Source organism: Nicotiana tabacum, chromosome 18 (genome assembly GCF_000715075.1).
Source record: "Nicotiana tabacum cultivar K326 chromosome 18, ASM71507v2, whole genome shotgun sequence".
Taxonomy (NCBI): Eukaryota; Viridiplantae; Streptophyta; class Magnoliopsida; order Solanales; family Solanaceae; genus Nicotiana; species Nicotiana tabacum.
The window spans coordinates 79589333-79607807 of NC_134097.1; the positions used below are offsets into that span (position 1 = coordinate 79589333).

Here is an 18475-nt window from a genome sequence, read left to right on the forward strand (position 1 = left end):
TAATTAATTATGTAAATTCTAAACTCATAATATCAAAAGTACAAGGAATTCAATATTTACAGGTCAAACGTTTCACCAAGTTTAAATCTTGAAATCTGCCTCTGACTAGTAGATACTAATGAAAGCAGTCCTTACACGATGTCTTGATTTCATGAACTTCTAGATTCAGTTTATTGGTTTCACATCTTGCTACAAATACAAAGGTAAAACTTCACACTTGGTCCAAATTCTCCCTGATTTAGGACTTGTATTTAACTAGAATCAGCAAAGAAATCTCTTTTACTACATAGAAAGAAACACAAGTTCCCTAAGAACATAATATTAGCTGCTACTTTATTTACTTCAACACCAGGACAGCTAATTATTACAATTATAATTATAAGAAGCTCTATAAGTTAAGAGCTAATACAGTAGTGACATAAAATTCATACTAGTTGAGTTAAACCCAAAACCCTAATAAAAGATACCACATAATCTGGACCAGCTGCACTAACTAACTTATGATGGCTAATTAAAAATATTAGTAGATGAGAAAAAGAAGACTTAGACCAAATTAAAGTAGTGGCAGCAACAACAGCAGATATTATATAGACTTATCTCTCTATGTGCATATAGGTGCAGCTCAATATTGATGAGATTAATTACTTGAAGGGGTTATTGGGTTGATAGTCTTTGCAACTTGCATCAGTTTGAACTGAGTTCCAATCCCATAATCTTTCCGAGAAAGCCGACGGCTGAAGAGATCCTTGAAGCAGTAAATTAGGTTGTGGCTGATGTGGTTCTAATAGTGGCTGCAACAATGTAGAAAACTGATGGGTTGCTATAGATGCTGCAGGAATATTATGGTTACTGAAGTTTTGAAAATGCTGATGATGATTGTGAAGGTTCTGGAAGTTGACTAATCTATGGAGATCATCAACAACTGCGGTGTTATTAGGTGAAATTAAAGAAGAGAATGGTGTTATGGTGGATGCTGTGAGAGCTGTTATTTGATGAGAACTGAGCCCGAGAGATGTACCAACATTACGATGGTGGTGATGACGATCAGTGCTAGTACTACTTGCAGTACTATTTTCGTTTAATTTTTCGTCGATTTGCTGGGAATTAGATTGTCCTACATAATTGGGAGAGAGTAATGGATGATCTTGTACTACTTGTGGATGATGATGTTTCTTGATAATTGAATGGTGAGCTCTTGATGAAGAAGAAGATGATGCCATTGTTGTGGGAAGTGAACGAGGGAGAGATGGATGGTCTTCTACTCCCGGTCTTTTGTAGACACGGCAAAGTGAAATTTCAGCCTGAAAAACAAAATACTTACTATAAGCATATTATTAGGAATTGCAGCCAGAAGAATTTATCAGTTTCTTGAATATTAATAATCATCTATCTCATTCTCATCTACACTTCAAAAGTGAATATGCGGTGATTAACGTGGTATGTTAGCTGCGGACATCATGGATTTCTTTCTCAATTATTTTCAACCTCATACAATATTAAAGAAAAAAAATTATTCTTCATAAATTTGCCCCCTTTCATTATTAAAACTTTTGGATCTATATCCCTTTTACAACCTTATAATCAAGAAGAGAGGAGAAAAAGATCATTAAGCAAAATATCTAATGCTTCTAGCCCCTTAATTTAGTGTGGAAAAAACTAGGTTTTAAGTCAACCAATCATATTAAGTATAATAATTTTTGTGCATCCCATTTTGGAACAAAAGAGAAACACAAGATTCAAGGTTGTAGTCTAGAGAACAACCGAAAATCATGAAAAAAAACAAAAAGATTTTGTGAAGTTCCTCAAATTAGTAAAATTTCTTCCTCTTTTACATCATTTACCTTTTTTAGGCGTTCAGTCTCATGTGAGGGAGGCGATATTCATTCATGATCCAACTGGAACGGATGCCTTTGGGAGCTTTCCCAGAGTAAAAAACTAATGTCTTTTTCAAGCCAATCGGCCGACAACTCTCACTTCGAATCATTCTGTCAGCTCCAGTAGCCTTCCAATAGCCTGAAGTCGTCACCCTGTTAGGCCTATCCCCATTTCTGTACTTCCTATCTCTTGGCACATAGAAAAACCATTCCTTCTCTCCGATCGCTGCCATGGCTAAAACAAGAAAAACCAAGTATTTAGAGGGAAAATAAGAGATTGGAGCAAAAAGCTAAAGGAGAAACAAATAGTAGTAGTATTATTTATACCAGGAAGTTCCCAAGGGTCATAGCGATAAAGATCAAGAAAAGTGATGAGTTCAACATTGAAACGTTTGCCCTCAATCTTACGGCGAAGGTAAAACTCTACAAGTTCCTCTTCCGTAGGGTGGAATCGAAAACCAGGCATGACCATGTCATGTTCATGCTCATCATCAGCATCATGATCATGATCTCTCTTGTTGCTGCTGTTGTCATCTTGCTGTTGTTGGCTTTGGCTCATGCTTGTAAATGGGGCAATTGCCATAAAATAAATAATATAGCTAGCTGCCCTTTCTACTACTACTACTACTACCTCTAAGCTTTAGTCTTTAATACCAGTAACTTTTTATCAAGGGAATCCAACTCCCTATCTTTTGGCTAAAGGGCCTTTCTTCCTCCCTTTATATTACATGGAGCTATTGTACGATAATTGCAGGTTGAGGGAGGGATAGATAAATATGGACTCTTTAAAATTGTCCTCCTCCACCCCCACAAGCTTAAAAAGTCTTAGTCTTCTCTCACTTTAGAGGGTTAGAAGAAAATAAATAAATTTTTTTTCTTTTCATATTTTTCATTTGGAGGAATGGTGGGGGTGGGGTGGGATAGGAGTTAATAGAAAGATCAACATAGCTTTCAGCCTCTACATTGAAGATGTTTAAAAAGAGAAAGGGACATCCCAAAAGGGGGACAGGGTGACTAGCGGTGGGTTTGGAGCTTTCTTAATATCTACCATAAAAACTTTTTTGTTTTGCTTAGTAATATTTCTTTCCCATTTTTCACATATTATTTGAAGTAAATTTTTTCACCTTACCAACCCAATATCAAGTACTCCCTCCATCTAAGACATAAAAATTTAAATGTCTGTAAAAATTATCTCATTAAAACCAAAAAAAATAAATTAAAGTTGAGTTATTTCTAAATAAGAAAGTATGATATATATTTGTTGAGACATACCAAAAAAGCAAGTATGGTACATACAATTAGGACATAGGGAGTATTATGGAAGAGCAATAGTGCAAGAGAGGTGTGTATTAGACATAGTTGAAAAAAATCTAATACGTAAAGTAAAGTTTCCCGTAAAAAAAATAAAATAAAATAAAAAGGGTGTGTAAAGGGGATTTTGCTAGAAGCTCGAAGGTAAACTATGTATTAAGCCATTCAATTAAAACATAACTCTTTCCAGCCTCACAATGCAAGAGCTAGTAAAGGAAGGAAATTTCAATGTTTTTGTTCATGGGTCATCACCACCGGGTTTTATTTTGTCATCCGTCTTAGCAAATGGATTAAGGATTAGATTATCTGTTTCGACTAATAGTTATAATGAATTATCCCAACCTGGAACTACTATATTATCGTACATGTAGCGACGTTATTTAGTTATAATTAACATAGTTATCTTCCTTAACCAAAAGAAAGAGAGAGTTTGAGTTAAGTGTATACCCAAAAGAAAGAGAGTTCGAGTTTAGTGTATACGAAAATTTTACGTTATTAAATTACTTAAAAGGTGGTTAGAGATTTATTATATTTTACAGATTAAGTGGAATTGGGAATCAAACAAGTAACGAAATCGGGTATGGAGGTAAAAGAGCACTAATAACATGCAATTTTTTACACTATATATTAGCGAGTATAATTAGCTCAATCCATAATGAAATAGGTTTTCAGTAATCGTTTCAGACTTCCAGCGTTGGTAACATATATCATGTTTTAGTTGTAAATTCACTGAAAAAATGCACCGAGTAAGAGAGCCTATCAATCATTATTTAATTGTTTAGTAAAATTAAATGTACGTACATTTCATGAGTGTCGAAAATATTCTTTTGCATATTTTGGGAGTTTCTTAGAGAGATCGGTTTATCAAGTCTAACTGTGTATTTAGATATGTAAAGTTGCGTCAAAGAACTTTCTGAGAGTAGTTTACACTAAATCCTATAATCGTGATTCTAACAATTTAGCCCAAATTTTGGGCAATAAAATTAATCTACTCAACATGGAACGTCAATTGCAAAAGATACTGGAAAGATTAAATCTTCACCCCGCCAGGAAGCTAAAACCAAATTACTAGTACTGTCCCTTTCCTATTAACATATGGCAATACAAAATCGACTACAATATTATTGCAATCTACTGAATTGGTAGGATAAATACTAATCCTAATTAACCTCCTTTATATAGGAATTGAAGTTGATACTAATTAATTAGCCATTGATATATCTGTTAAAGTGATGGATTGAATATCACCTGAATATCTTGAAGTTTACTTATAATGGAACTGATCCATGCCAAAAAAAAAAAAAAAATGGATTCTCGCAAATTCTTGCAAGAACATAGTACTTTATCTGAAAGAATATCAAAACCGCACGTACACCGGCATTTACGTACAAATTCAGAAACTTTAGGTTATGCATTATTTTCCAGTAAAACTGATCCAAAATAACAAAGATAAATTTTCAGGTACGATCAATAGCAAACCCTTTAAAAAAATTCTTGGAAAAAAGTATGATTTACTTGTTGAGATTAATCACATTTTCTAAAATAAAAGTCAAAGTAATACTTTCTTTCTATTTTACGTGATACACTTTCCTTTTTAATCAATCTCCAAAACATTATCATACGATTATATATAGTATCTATTTGGAAACTATTTAATCTTATCATATCTATTTTACCATTACTGACATAACTTGTTCGGACTCTTATAAAAATTCACTTTTTATGAAGAGGGAATAAGAACAGGCTTGTAAAGCTCTCATCATTCAAACCTCTCATTTGATTAAGGATAGTTTTTTTTATACGTACTCTGTATAATATTTAATTTATGTATCCAAAAATCTTCAATTATTTTATAATTTAGGGTCCAGTCAAACATCAACACAAGGAATACATGCTAATTTATGGGGAAACATATTTAATTAACCCCCATTTTCATTAAGTCTTCCTTATATACAACAAATGAAAGAAGCATATATATATATATATATATATATATATATATATATATATATATATATATATATATATATATATATATATATATATGTGTGTGTGTGTGTGTGTGTGTGTGTGTGTGTGTGTGTGTGTGTGTGAAAGTAGAGTGGGGGATGATTTTAGAAGCAAATTGACGGAGGCGAAATAAGAGCATGCAATTATAGAGATGTAGGCTATAGCTTGGGACGCGTTGGAGTCTACTTTGGGAGTGTATGCGTGGGGGAAAAACTGTGCTGCCATAGTCAAGTGATGCCCGTGACCACTCTCTCCCCTCAGCATGACTATGAAAATAACAGCAACTTAATTTGTTTTTATTTCCCCTTTTATTCTCTCCATATTTCATATATCAACACAGATTACTCTTTGATAATGTTAATGATTGATTGTTCTGTATACGTACAACCAATCTTCTGGAGACAACTTTCTTGCATTACCCAAAGAAAAAAAATTGGTACTCTCTCCATCCTATTTTATTCAGTTTTTAAAAATATAAATTATTTGAAAAAATTTAAAGAATCAAAATTTAAGAAGTATTACTCTCAAAATTCGAATTGCATCAAATAAATTGAGATGGATAAAGTAGATTATTAGCCTGTTTGGTCAAGCTTCTTTTGAGGCAAAAACATTTTTTTTTTGTCAAAAATACTTTATTCTAAAATTAAAGTGTCTTCTCTCCAAAAATATTTTTTTGAAAATCACTTTTGAGAAAAATACACTTAGAAACAGTTTTTTAAAGTTTGGCCAAACACTAATTACTGCTCAGAAGTGTTTCTCAAATTAATTAGTCAAACACAGTGTTTCTCACAAAAAATACTTTTGAGAAAAAACACTTATCAAAATAAACTGATTTTTGCAGCTCCGCCAAACGGGCTATGTATCACGCAATATATGTCATATTAATGGCCTATCATTCCCCAACCCTTACCCTAGGCTAAGCTCCTTGGCAAAACCATTACGCATGATTCGGTCATGCTGTACGTAATGCTTTGGAAGGGAAAAGCATACCGTGTCTTTTTCTAGAGAAATCAAAAAGGGATCGATCTCTAGTTGGATTAATCCTAAAGTCATATACCGTTCTTCCACAAGCAGAGCAGTGCTATACGGTTCGAACAGAATTCCTTAATTGGAAAACTCTATTTATTGTTTAAATATGATAAACATAAACTTTTATAGTAGTGCCAAAGATGGCTTAAAAGATTGCTTTAACCTATATATTTTATATTCTCACGTATATATTTCTGAATCGTCTTATTTGACATATTTGCTTTGTGATTGTGGACCACAAGCCCTATTATTCCTCTCCTTTTCTTTTTGAATCCCCTTATATAAGAATCCGTTCTTTACTTAAGAAAATGAGGTCACCCTTTTTATCTCTCTTTCTTGATCTAGACAAACATATATGGAGGAAAAGATAAGAAACAGAAGTTCCAGAAACTTATACTTGGTGCAGCTAACCTATAAATAAAATAATATAAATTAGTACTGTAGTATGAATCAAGAAAAAGGAAAAGCTACTTTCTATGAACTCTATCGGAACCCTATGAGAGCATACGAGTTCAAGATTGTATAATAGATATTTATCCATAAATAATTAAGATATTACAGTAGCATTTTTTAAATCTTGTAGGAGAAATTCTTTGGTCCTTCCCACATGAAAGTAAATGGAGATTTCATTTGGTTCGATTGCAACTAGGTAACGACCTTTAGCTAGAACGATGAAAAAGTTAGGCTAATTATTTGCACCAACTTCATATAAAAATAAATGTAGACCAGCTAATAAAAATTGACTTAGAGTAATACTTGCTCTTGATTTTGAGATTAAGCATCCTGAATTGGAGACTAAAATAATATTGCCTCCTCACCTCAGTCATGTTCATTGGACCCCATTTTGTTGGACTAACCAGTTGCCTCCTATCTAGAATCATTCAGACCAAATATTCATCAATGACCAACGTCAGTCTTCCGATCCTTTAGTGGAAAGTTGTGTTTCTCTCTCGTGAGAGTAGCTTCCAAAAACTTGAGATGGTTGACTTCATATTTTCTTTTGTTTCATTTGTTGCTTTTCTTTGGCTTCTTCTTATTCATTTTAAATTTTGGTTCTGTATGTGTTTACCCTCGAAATCGGATAAAAATTAAATTTGTAAGTGGTTTTAAGGATACATGGATTAATTTGATACAAAGCTATAAATGGATTAGATTGAACAAGTAAAGATAAAATGAATTCAAACCATACGAATAAGACAGTTTCAACCTTAGTGAAATTGTTCACCCTTAATTCGGACTCGCTATATTCAACAATGATGAATAAGTGAAAAAAGCTAAACAACAGAGAAAATGATAATATATTTCCTTGGAACACGTGTTACAGTTGTTTTTATGTGTAGTCGGACCCCCTTTATATAGTAGGGGAGTTTTACATTAGGTACAACTCTATAAAAGGTAAAAAATCTTCCGATTAACTGATTGTCAATTTCCTATCGATACATGCCGAGATCCCCGTCATGATATTCAGCCGGTCACAGATATTTCGGCCTTCAGTTTGTTATGCTTGATTGTAGATAACGTCCTTCGAAGTTGCTCGAGGCTAGGACCGATTCTAGAACTATGACCTCGATATTCCCGAGGGAAACCGTCGTGTCTCCGAGCTCTGGCTCGATGGGATTTTCAGCTTGATTCTGGTCCCTTGCCATCGCATCACGATCCTGACTTATTTTGTCGGAAGTCGACGTGCATCATTAGCTCGATTTTACCCGTATACCATATGTACTCCTTTTTTTGGCCTTATTATTTGTGCCAATTTATATATGCCCCATGCCATATATTGAAGATTTTTAGGTAAGACTACTTTTTTTTTTATAGCTCAACGTACTAGTTTTCCTAGTTAATATGTAGATGAAAAAGCCCAAAGACTTTTTTTCTCCTTTTGCAACGTGAGCATCTAAAGTTCTCCTTAATTATGTAAACAAATGTATTGGCTTCATCAGGTGGTCTATAGGTACTAATGAAGGACATCACGTAGACAACCTACTCATGTCATTGCTTGCCAATTAATCCGCTCTGTCCCTAATTAGTTGTCATACTTCAATATTTGAGAATTAATTTGATTAATCTTCAAAGTTAGTAGATTAGATAAGATCTACTCAGTATTTTAAACATAAAACTTAAATATTAAAAACTATACAAAAAATATTACAAATTACAATTTTACTCATGTCAATATAGTAAGAAAATACTTTTTAAATATTAGTCAAAATTCACATAAATTGACCCGAGGGAAGCAAAACATGAATCAACTAATTTGAGACGAAGAGAGTAATTAAGATAGAGCTGGTTTATTAAACATGTATCTTAGAGTACTAAATTTATGAATTCCACTTTATTGAACTAGTTGATTATACGTTGGAGCATGATGTACTTATCTAAAAGAAGAAGTATCCATAAGGAAAGTAGGAAAAGTATCATTTAATTTCCTTATTTTGCATTTTCCTTTTGTGGGTTGGTAAAGCATCATTCCTTTTGTCGCATACATGATTAATCTATTAATTAAGATTCAATTTTGAGTGAAGAAGTATCAGCATTTGGTAAGTTTAATGGCGTCATACTGGGATAACAAATGTATAATCAATACTTTATAATTATATTTTTTGTGATCATTGTCTCTCAATCTTCACATAAAGCGATCCATGATGTTATTATGTTTTTTGTTATGTTTAAAAAGAACTTCAATATCTAAATAGACGTGATTTCGAACAATGACACTTCGAGCTTAAAGATTTAATGTAAGTTATATGCACTAATTGTCTAATTAATATTTATACGATCAGGTGATTTATTAGATTTATGGATAAATTCTTCATTAATGCTAATTCACTGGTTGTGTAAAAAAATTATATATTGTCAGTTCATACAATATAATTTTTTATATTTAATAAGCGTAGTATCTGGCTCAACTAGGATTGACTAAATTCTTCTGTTGTATTATAGAGGTGAAGGTTTATCCTGTTACCATTCTATATTCAAAACCAGAAAACTAGAAAAACGTTAGTTAAGGAAAACAAAACAGAAAAATTCTGAACCCACAATTTTCTTGTGTGTCCTTGAGGAATTTAATCCTCTCACAGTTACCTAAGGTTCCGGATTAATTATTTTCAGGATAGAACGGAATAATCATTCTGTGATAACGGCACTTCAAATCACAGAACTTCGGCAAACTCAAATGGCGGAGCAAATCACACAAAAATGCTTACGTTTTTTGCTTTGGAAAAATAATGCAGAAGATAGAGGGGGAGAGATTTTAAGATTTTTGGTGGTGAAAACTGAGGCTGAGCCTCTCTATTTATAGCCAACAAAGTTGAGTTCCAACAGGTACAAAGGTGCCTGTTCGGTTGGAGATGTATTTATTCAACAGAATTTCTGTTAAACGGAATGGCTGGTCACAAAATTGACTGTTGAAAGTGCCGCTAATTTAATAATTTTTCCGCGCAAAAATATTAGGAAAGGAAATATTAAATAACGAAAACGAAAACTAAATTTAGTCCAAAAAATATCAATCAAATCAATTGACCAAAGCCGAAGCCGAGCGAGCGACAATGATGGCGCAAGACTTGGTCTCTTCTTAACTCTTTAAGAGCTAGAAGAAGTGCTTCTACATAAAAGCACAAGAATTTTTCTCTTCCTATCCAACGAGGGACAAAATTCCTTTGTAAAAAAGGATTAATTCAAAATTTCATTTCCCCCCATTTTTCATTCACACCTCTTTTGTTTTAATTAACAAAACCCAACATATCCCCCCTCTTGAACTATCGTTTTGGATGAAATACAACTCCCCAGCTAACCTGGGAAATTATATATTAAAAAAAAAAAAGGAATTAGGCAAAGTAGTAAAGGTCTAGGCAAAGTAGCAGAGATATTAAATGGATGGAAAACTATATATATAGATAAACAATTCTTGTATAGAGGAGAGTGTAGAGGCTTGCTCGTGTCCCTGGAGTAAGCAAGCACTAGGTTAATGTCATCTCCTGCTTTGTTTTGTGGTGATTAATAATTTTTTCTTTTTAGAAAAAAAAAAAGAAGAATTTTTGCTTTTAAATTTCGTATCTGTGTATCTATTACCAGATGGAAAATTGAGGCATTTGGTTTAGCGACCTCGTCTTCTGCTAAAAATATCCATAAGGTTTTCCTCCCAGTAAAACTATCCTAAATTCAGAAATAAAATTCTGTGCTAGAAGAAACTTACATGAGTGTAGCTGCTCCATTTAGGCCTGCGGAAATCGGGCCATACCTAAATAGGGGCCCACAAATTATTTGACGAGGGTGGGGTATGGTCTGGGTTGGGTGGGGTAGGGTGGTGCGTGTTTTATCCCACACAAGAATCTCGTGGCCTGGACCATTTTTGCGGTGTCAACCCTTTCTTTCTATCATTTGCCAATCGTCATGACATGGAAACAATTTACTTCTGCTCGGTGCGTACAACAAATATATGCGTTTTTAATATAATTTTTATCGTTTAATTATAGTTAAATGATATATATTTTATTTTAAATAATTTTAACATTAAATTGTATAATTTGGTGTAAATACCATTTACGAACAAATATTATTCAGCTTGAGACAGTATCCTCTGCTCCTTTTTTTCTAACATGATTCTTGCTGATTTCCCACTTATCTTCAGCTTGCCTCGAATCTCTGACTCATAATACTGACGAGAGATCACATTTTATGATCGCATGAGAAAGTGACACATGAAAATGAAGGCAGAAGACAGTCGAACCCGAAGACAATTATCTCACTTGTCATCGGAGAAAATGATATTCATAAAAACAAAATAAATATCTTCCATACGGTAGCATTCAATAAAGAATATTCTATAGCATTAAATGCATGATCCTTTACAAAGAATATGACTTTCACCTCCCATCGTTACACATTCTTCATTGCCCCTTATAATTGTCATTTAAGAGGGCCTTGATCCTAGGACCTTGTTCGCTAGGCGTAATTATAAATAGTGAGTTCTACTATCATTGTAAAGGAGGCGAATTTTCTGACAAGCATACACTATATTCTATCAAAAGCTCAATAACATTTTATTCTTGCTTATTTACATTGTTCTTACTGCTTCCGGAAGCTCTGTGCCCGGGATCAAGGTATCTGTTGTTTCATTGCAATCTCAAGGCTAAGTCTTATATTTTTGTCTAATTCATCTATTATTTTAGGATCAGATTGATTTACTTGTCTATAAACCACGTATAAATTTAATTATACCATTTTACGGGTAAATAGTTTAGCGCTCATCGTGGGGCATAGACAGCTGTGTAATTGAATTGATTCCTGCATCTATTATACTAACTTGTTTGATTCTTTGTCCTTAGCAAACATTATTAAAAATGGCAGATAATGGTGTTAACAACACACAAAGCGTTGAGGCCCAAGGAAATCATCCTTAATACGAAGATTTCATGAGCTATACCCACAACGAGGGGAAAAGGCCACGCTGGTCCATGTCAGCCGATATCCGCGACATGTTCAAGAGGCAACTCCTGATGCTACTGAAGACGAGCACGTCGTAGAAACAGCGAGGATCTTGAAGGAGCAACATGAGGCCATATAATCCATCTCACACGGCATGATTAGGTCATGACGGAATCAAAACAGGCAATGTCGAGTGCCTCCAACAATGCGAACGGGCAAGGTTAAATTCCTCCCCGTGCTCCCGCAAATTAAACAACGCAGAGGGTCGATAACAACGCCCTGAGGGCGAAGTTGGATTTGATAGGGCTGGGGGAACAATGGCAGATCCGGTAACTACGGTGAGAGTGATCCCATTAAAATCGAACTTATGTGGTTTATGAGAGAAATAAACACCCGAATGGATCAAACTTCGGGAGCACCACCAGTGCTGAAAAGGCCAGATTTAAAGAAGTACAAACAATTACCGTTCAAACCAAGCGCGACACCAGAATTGATCCCGAAGTGGTTTAAAATGCCAGACGTGCCAAAGTATTATGGGACTTCAGATCCTTAGGAGCACATCACCACTTATATTATGGTGGTGAAAGGGAAAGATTTAGCTCCCCGACGAGATTAAGTCAGTCTTACTGAAGAAATTCGGAGAGACCCTTACGAAGGGAGCCATGAAATGGTATTCGCTCTTGCCCGAGCATTCCATATATTCCTTCGAGATGCTCGCAGACTCTTTCGTCAAGGCCCATACCGGGTCCAAAAAGGTACATGCTCGAAAGGCCGACATATTCAGGATTGCACAAGGAGAGTTCGATTTTTTATGGGAGTTCGTAACCAAATTCCAGAAGGAAAAGATATTGCTGCAGGTCGTACCATACGAATGGGCTGCTGAAGCTTTTACCAAAAGCCTGAATCTGAGAAGTTCTGACGCTTCCCGGAAGTGGAAAGAAATTCTGCTCGAGTTCTAGGCAACAACTTGGGCGGATGTTCATAACTGGTACGAATCTAAGATAAGGATTGATGATGACTATCTCGGTTTCCCGGCGTCGTCCCAGAGTCGGGACCAGAGTAAAAAGAAATCAAAAGATGATTTCGACACAGATTGATGGTCTTTAAGAGGTCGGTTTATGCCCTATGAACGGGCCGAAAGACGCGGAAGAGGTTTTCGATTAGCACATAGATTCGCCACTGATAGGAGAACTGATTGCGGCCGAAATAAAAGGTCATTGGAGAACAAAGAAACGTCAGGTTCTCAATGTTCTTCCTACCCCAGGTTTTTCGAATACAACTTCAACGTCGGCGTATTAGAGCTGGTATCGGCTATGAGGAACATTGAAGAAGCACGATTACCAAAGCCAATGAGATTCAATCCTAGCTAAAGGGATCCTAATTTGTTATGTGAATACCACGGGACAAACGATCACCAGACTGGGGGCTGCCGGTATCTACGCGAAGATCTGGTGACATTGTTGAAAAATGGCCATCTCAAGGAATTTTTAAGTGACCGGGCTAAAAATAACTACGGTCATAGTCGTGGTAATGCAGAACCTTCAAAGGCAGGAGAAGATCATCCTTGCCTGACGATCAACATGATTTTCGGGAGGGGACGAGATTAATGAGGTTACATTCTTGGTGGAAAAAGACGAAGGTGTTAGTGACCCATGATCGAGTCCAACCCTGCATACTATTTAGTAGCGAGAGAGGGTCGAAGCAGCTTTTACCCGATTAAGGTTGGGATCGATTTCCACAGGGAGCTAGAAGTTGGAGTGGAGTTTCTATCCAATTGAGAGTTGTGTATGTGTTCCAAATTAAACTTCTAAACATTTTTGAGTTTTTTTTTTAATCCTAATTTTATCAAACTACAATGCTAAATTAAACTAGAATAAGCTAAGAGTAAATTATTGCGAGTTGTTCAAATGGTTAAAAGGCACTAAGGTATTGACTTTCGCCTATATGGTCAATTGACGGATAATTGAGTCTAAGGCATGATTGACATATTTGGGGAGTATGATATAACCGTTGCACGATTTTACCCACTCTACACATCTCGGTGGTTCAAGTGATTTTGCCCGAATTGAATTTCTCAAGACCAATTGGGTATGCAAATTTGCACAAACAATCAAGGTTCAAGTCGAGTATTACTATCTCTAGGTTTAACCCTTTAATTGAGGCTATCAATCTTTTAAGTACGACCCAATTCCTTGTTGGACCAATTTCAGAGACTTAGGCTCTCTTTCTCAAGAAGGGCCAAAGTCAACTAAACACAAATTAGTGTTTGCAACCACCAATTCAGCAATTAAACATGAAATTGGCCCAAATATCAAACATCTATAGTCAATCTAGCCCTAAAACACAAGACCCATCAATTACCCACACTAGGGTTGAACCAAAACCCTAGCTTATGGGTCTAGTTACTCATAATTGAAGAAGAAAATAAAGAAATAGATGAAGAAAAGCTCATATTAATTAATTGCTAAGATAAACTAGAAGATTCAATGTTGAAATGAAGCTAAAATTGCTCAAAATAGACAAAACTATCGAAGTCACAAGCACAGTTCAGTACAAAATCTATCAGATGACCTAAAAATGGGAAAAGAAGCTATTTATACTAAGCTGAAAAATCTGGACAAAAATACCCCTACCGGGCTAGTGCGGACCGCACAAAATCACGTGCGTTCGCACTAGGGCTCTGAACTTGAAAATCCAACTCTGTAAACTCGGGCAATGCGGACCGCACATAATCAAGTGCGGCCGCGATAGCTTCTAGTGCGGTCCGTATTGGCTTCAATCTCCAAACTGGCACTTCTCTGATCCTTGGTTCTGCGGACCGCACTAAATCGAGTGTGGACCAGTGACTCCAATGCGGACCGCATTAAATCTCATGCGGCCGCATTGCCTGTTGGCCTAGAAATCCACCTCTCTAAACCTTACTTGTGCAGACCGCATAGAATGGTGTGCGGCCGCATTGGGCCTGCTTTGCCTGAGCTTGTCTTGTCTTGGTACATGTGCAAGTTTCACTCCTTTTTTGAGTTGATATTTGGCATCTTGTCACTTTGTTGATCAAACCTACAATCAAGCACAATTTGTGAGCCTTTTGGGATTATTTTACAAATTTCTAATCAAAACATAAGCAAAAAGGAGTATAAAATGTATCAAAACCCCTAGTTATCAACTCCCCCAAACTTAAGCTTTTGTTTGTCCTCAAGCAAACAAAATAAGACCCACCCCTTAAGGAAAATTCCAAGACAATTCAGCTGTCCTAAAGTGCCCTCATCTAGCATCAATTGGGACTAACAATTGCCCTCAATACAAATGAATCATTAACAACATTTACTCTTTGAAACACCATGGATTAAGTGCGACACACGAGCATCAAGAGTTGACTCAACACATCAAAGAACTCTTTCTATTACTTTGGCCATTGTGGAACCCAAACTCACACATCCTCAACTCTCCCTAAGAAAACCTCACCTTTAGAATAGCGGCACTCAGAACGAGGTTAATTGACAATCACTCATCTCTCTCAAGGAAAAGTCACAAGTTCGGCTCTAAGTACCATATGATTGCCCCTTATGTGAGTCACCACTAATGTAAGTTTCATTCAACTCAAGATCATATAGGGCTTTAATGGAGACATAGTGAAGGTTTTTGGTTTAGGGTAGGTAATGTTTGGTCTAAGTAGGTTCCATCTTCCCTTAAGCACTTCTTTTGTTTTATTTTGGCTCAAATTCATTTGACTTTTTAAGTTTTTTCACTTCTTTCTAAGGGGTTAGAGAGAGACACTGTCACTCTTTCTTATGCATTTCAAATCTCTTCTCCTTTCTCAACTTTCCACACCTTTTATTTTTTGCTTTTCTTGAATCCCTTTTTATTCAATTATACTTTGAACATTCTTTTTGTCTTTTTGCTTTTCTTTATTTTTCATTGTCTTTCCTTTTCTTCATTTTGTACCTTTTTACCACTTTGTTGCCATCCTCGTCTCTCCCCCACAAACTTATACTTTTGCCATGTGCTAAAGAAAAGATCGGGGTGTCAAGAGAGGGTATCATTTAGAACGGGTAAAGGCTTGTATTATAGTTCTTTGAAAGAAAAAGGTCTAAGGCTCAAAAGGGTTGACTATGGATATTATTATCGGTTAGGTTATGGAAGTGTTCAAACTATCATTTGGACCAAGGAGAGCCTATAATCATGTCTCAAGTCAAAATTCACTTAGGATTTCGCCTCAACAAACATTCAAGGCAAATTCCAAACCAATGTATCGGGACTTGGACTTGCAATGCGATTTTTCACCACACAAGCTACGAGATCACTAAAGATACAGAGTCGGGGGCCCACAATGACCTTAGATAAGATTTAAGTACACAATGGTCCGAAAAACCACTTGATGATTATCGGTCAACACAAGAGTCTCAAGGTCAAGACTTTCACCATCCTAAATACAACAATTTGTTTTTGACCATGAGATCAAAGGCAAATGTGCTAGGCCCAAGTGAAACTTTGCTTGAGGCACCCTTAACCACGAACTACTAAAAGTGAAAAGAAAGAAGGACTCAAACCCTTAAGAAGGTTGTCACGCCATCCATCATTGGGAACAGCCATCCGGTTCACAAAAATTCCACCTTTGGAAAGAATCGTGGCATTAAGAAAATCAAAGGCTTATTGCAAACGTTCAAAACAAGAAGCTACGAACATAAATAAGGAGCTACGGAAAGGAAAAAAATGCGGAAAGTAAAATGAATATTTACAAGAGGGGATTTAATCGAATATACAATAGATGTGATGAATATGTACAATGTAACATAACTTTATATATAGACTCAAAGTAAAATAAAAGTACGAGAAATGTAACGAAATGTTAAAATTATATACAAACCAAAGATGAAAAATAAAGAAAGCATAAAAACTGTCAAATATATACAATAATCCAAATCCATAAAAGTAGGGTCTACCCCCTCAAATAAAAGCTGGCATTGTCTCCAATGCCAACTAAACCAAATAAGCACCAAAAAGAAAAGGGGAAAAGGATATAGAGACTCCCTATGGCCCATCTGTTTGCATGGGCTCTTAAGTGGTCCCTGGGTCCTCAATATGCTCGGGAACCTTAGAGTGGTTCCGTATGGACTGCTGCTCTACTGCTGGGACCTGGGCCTGGACCTGGACAGGCTCCTGAGGTGCATCCTGTGGCTGACTAGAGGAGGTCTCCGGTGGCTCTGCCAACTGGATGACTGCATCATCTGCTCGAGGAATCATCCTCTTCCTCTTGGGAGGCCTCTAGGACTGCTCAGGCTGAGGATGAGCTACGGGTACCGGGTCCTGTAGCAATAAGTCCAAAGACAGATGATTTGCCTTCATCCTATCAACCTCAGCCCTCAGCTCCTTTGTGTACTCCTTGGAAGCCCACGTCTTCCTCAACTTCTTGTGCTCCTTAGCAAGCTCCTTGAGAGCCTTGCTGTGTGAATCAACATCATCCGTGAGAACTTTCTAGGTGTCAAGGATTTTCTTCTGGTTGGCCAGAATCTCCTTGAGGGCATCCTCGATAGACTGCGAGACCTACGGAGGCGGAAGTGCTGACTGAGCTTCCACTGTAGTAGTGAGGATAGACAACTTGGATAAAGCTGTCTACATCCAGTTGTTGATGCTGAAAAGAGCCTGGCTCAGTCGGTGTGCAGTCACTGGGTAGGATTGGGAAGAGGGTATCTCGGGATCTGCTGAAGTGGATAGACCAGGAGGAATGTCTGCGGAGGTGGAAGCAGGCTGAGTAGGAGCCACTACCACAACTGGATCTTGAGACTGGCCAGTTGGAGCAGTAGTTGTTCCCTTAAAGTTCTTGCTCTTTGGGTTGTCATCACCCTGCATACTGTACCATGAAAACGAGGCCTTTACTTTCACTTTGATATCAAACGTCCTCTTTTCAACTTTGAGGTCCCTGAAGCACATGGTCAAGAAGCTGGGGAAGGGGTAGTTTCTATCACCCTCACTGACTACCTGCATAATTACCCAAGACATTACCTTTCCAACATTAATCGGTTACCCCGCCATGATCGACGCCACCAAAACTACCCGATGAAGAGGGAGGGAGTTATCATGAATGGTGGGGTCCAATTTGCTGCACACAAATGTTTCCTACCCCTTGGCTTCGAAATTCAAACTTCTTCTCAAAATATTTACTCTCGCATTTAGCCAATCGGGGGTGGTACCTGGGATTGCCAGATACTGTGCCAACCAGGGACGGACCTCCTCGCCTAATTCCATCTTTTCCATATACAGTGGCTCATCCTCCTCATCAAAGCCGATGTAATCATTTATTGTTTTCCCGTCTAAAAGCACCTTCAGATTTCGTACCTTGGTCACTTTTGTGCCCTTTTTTTATGTGGGAAACATTGGTATAGAATTCCTTGACTAGGTGCTCGTTTGCATCCTCACAGTTGTTTAAGAAATACTCTCAGCCCACTCTCTCTATAAACTGCCTTCTCACATTAGGATTGTGAGGTAATAAGTCTCTATCAAAAAAGCTCCTCTCCAGGATCAACTTCCTCACCGGCCACCAATTTCTCAATTTGTGATAAGCTACCTCGCTCACAAACCGGTCTTGCCGCACCTCCGGGTTTCTAGTTCGTTCTACCCCGCCAACCTGGGCTCACCCCCTTCTCCTACTACCTCTTCTTCTCCTACTGCAACCTCTCCAGATAATAAAGTTGTGGGAGAGGTAGAGTATTCATCCCTACTGCCTTTAGTTGAGACCTCAGACGACCCAAAAGATATATTTACTGATGCTTGGCCAGCGGGGGAAGGTGGCGGAGTGTCTCTTAGCCTATTCCTCTCCGGCCAGTCGGGGA

At 36.9% G+C, this 18475-nt stretch overlaps 1 pseudogene; it reads right to left on the minus strand.

Annotated features, from left to right (window-relative positions):
• Window positions 1-217: 217 nt before the first annotated feature.
• On the minus strand, window positions 218-2598 carry LOC107804455 (uncharacterized; annotated as a pseudogene).
• Window positions 2599-18475: the final 15877 nt, after the last annotated feature.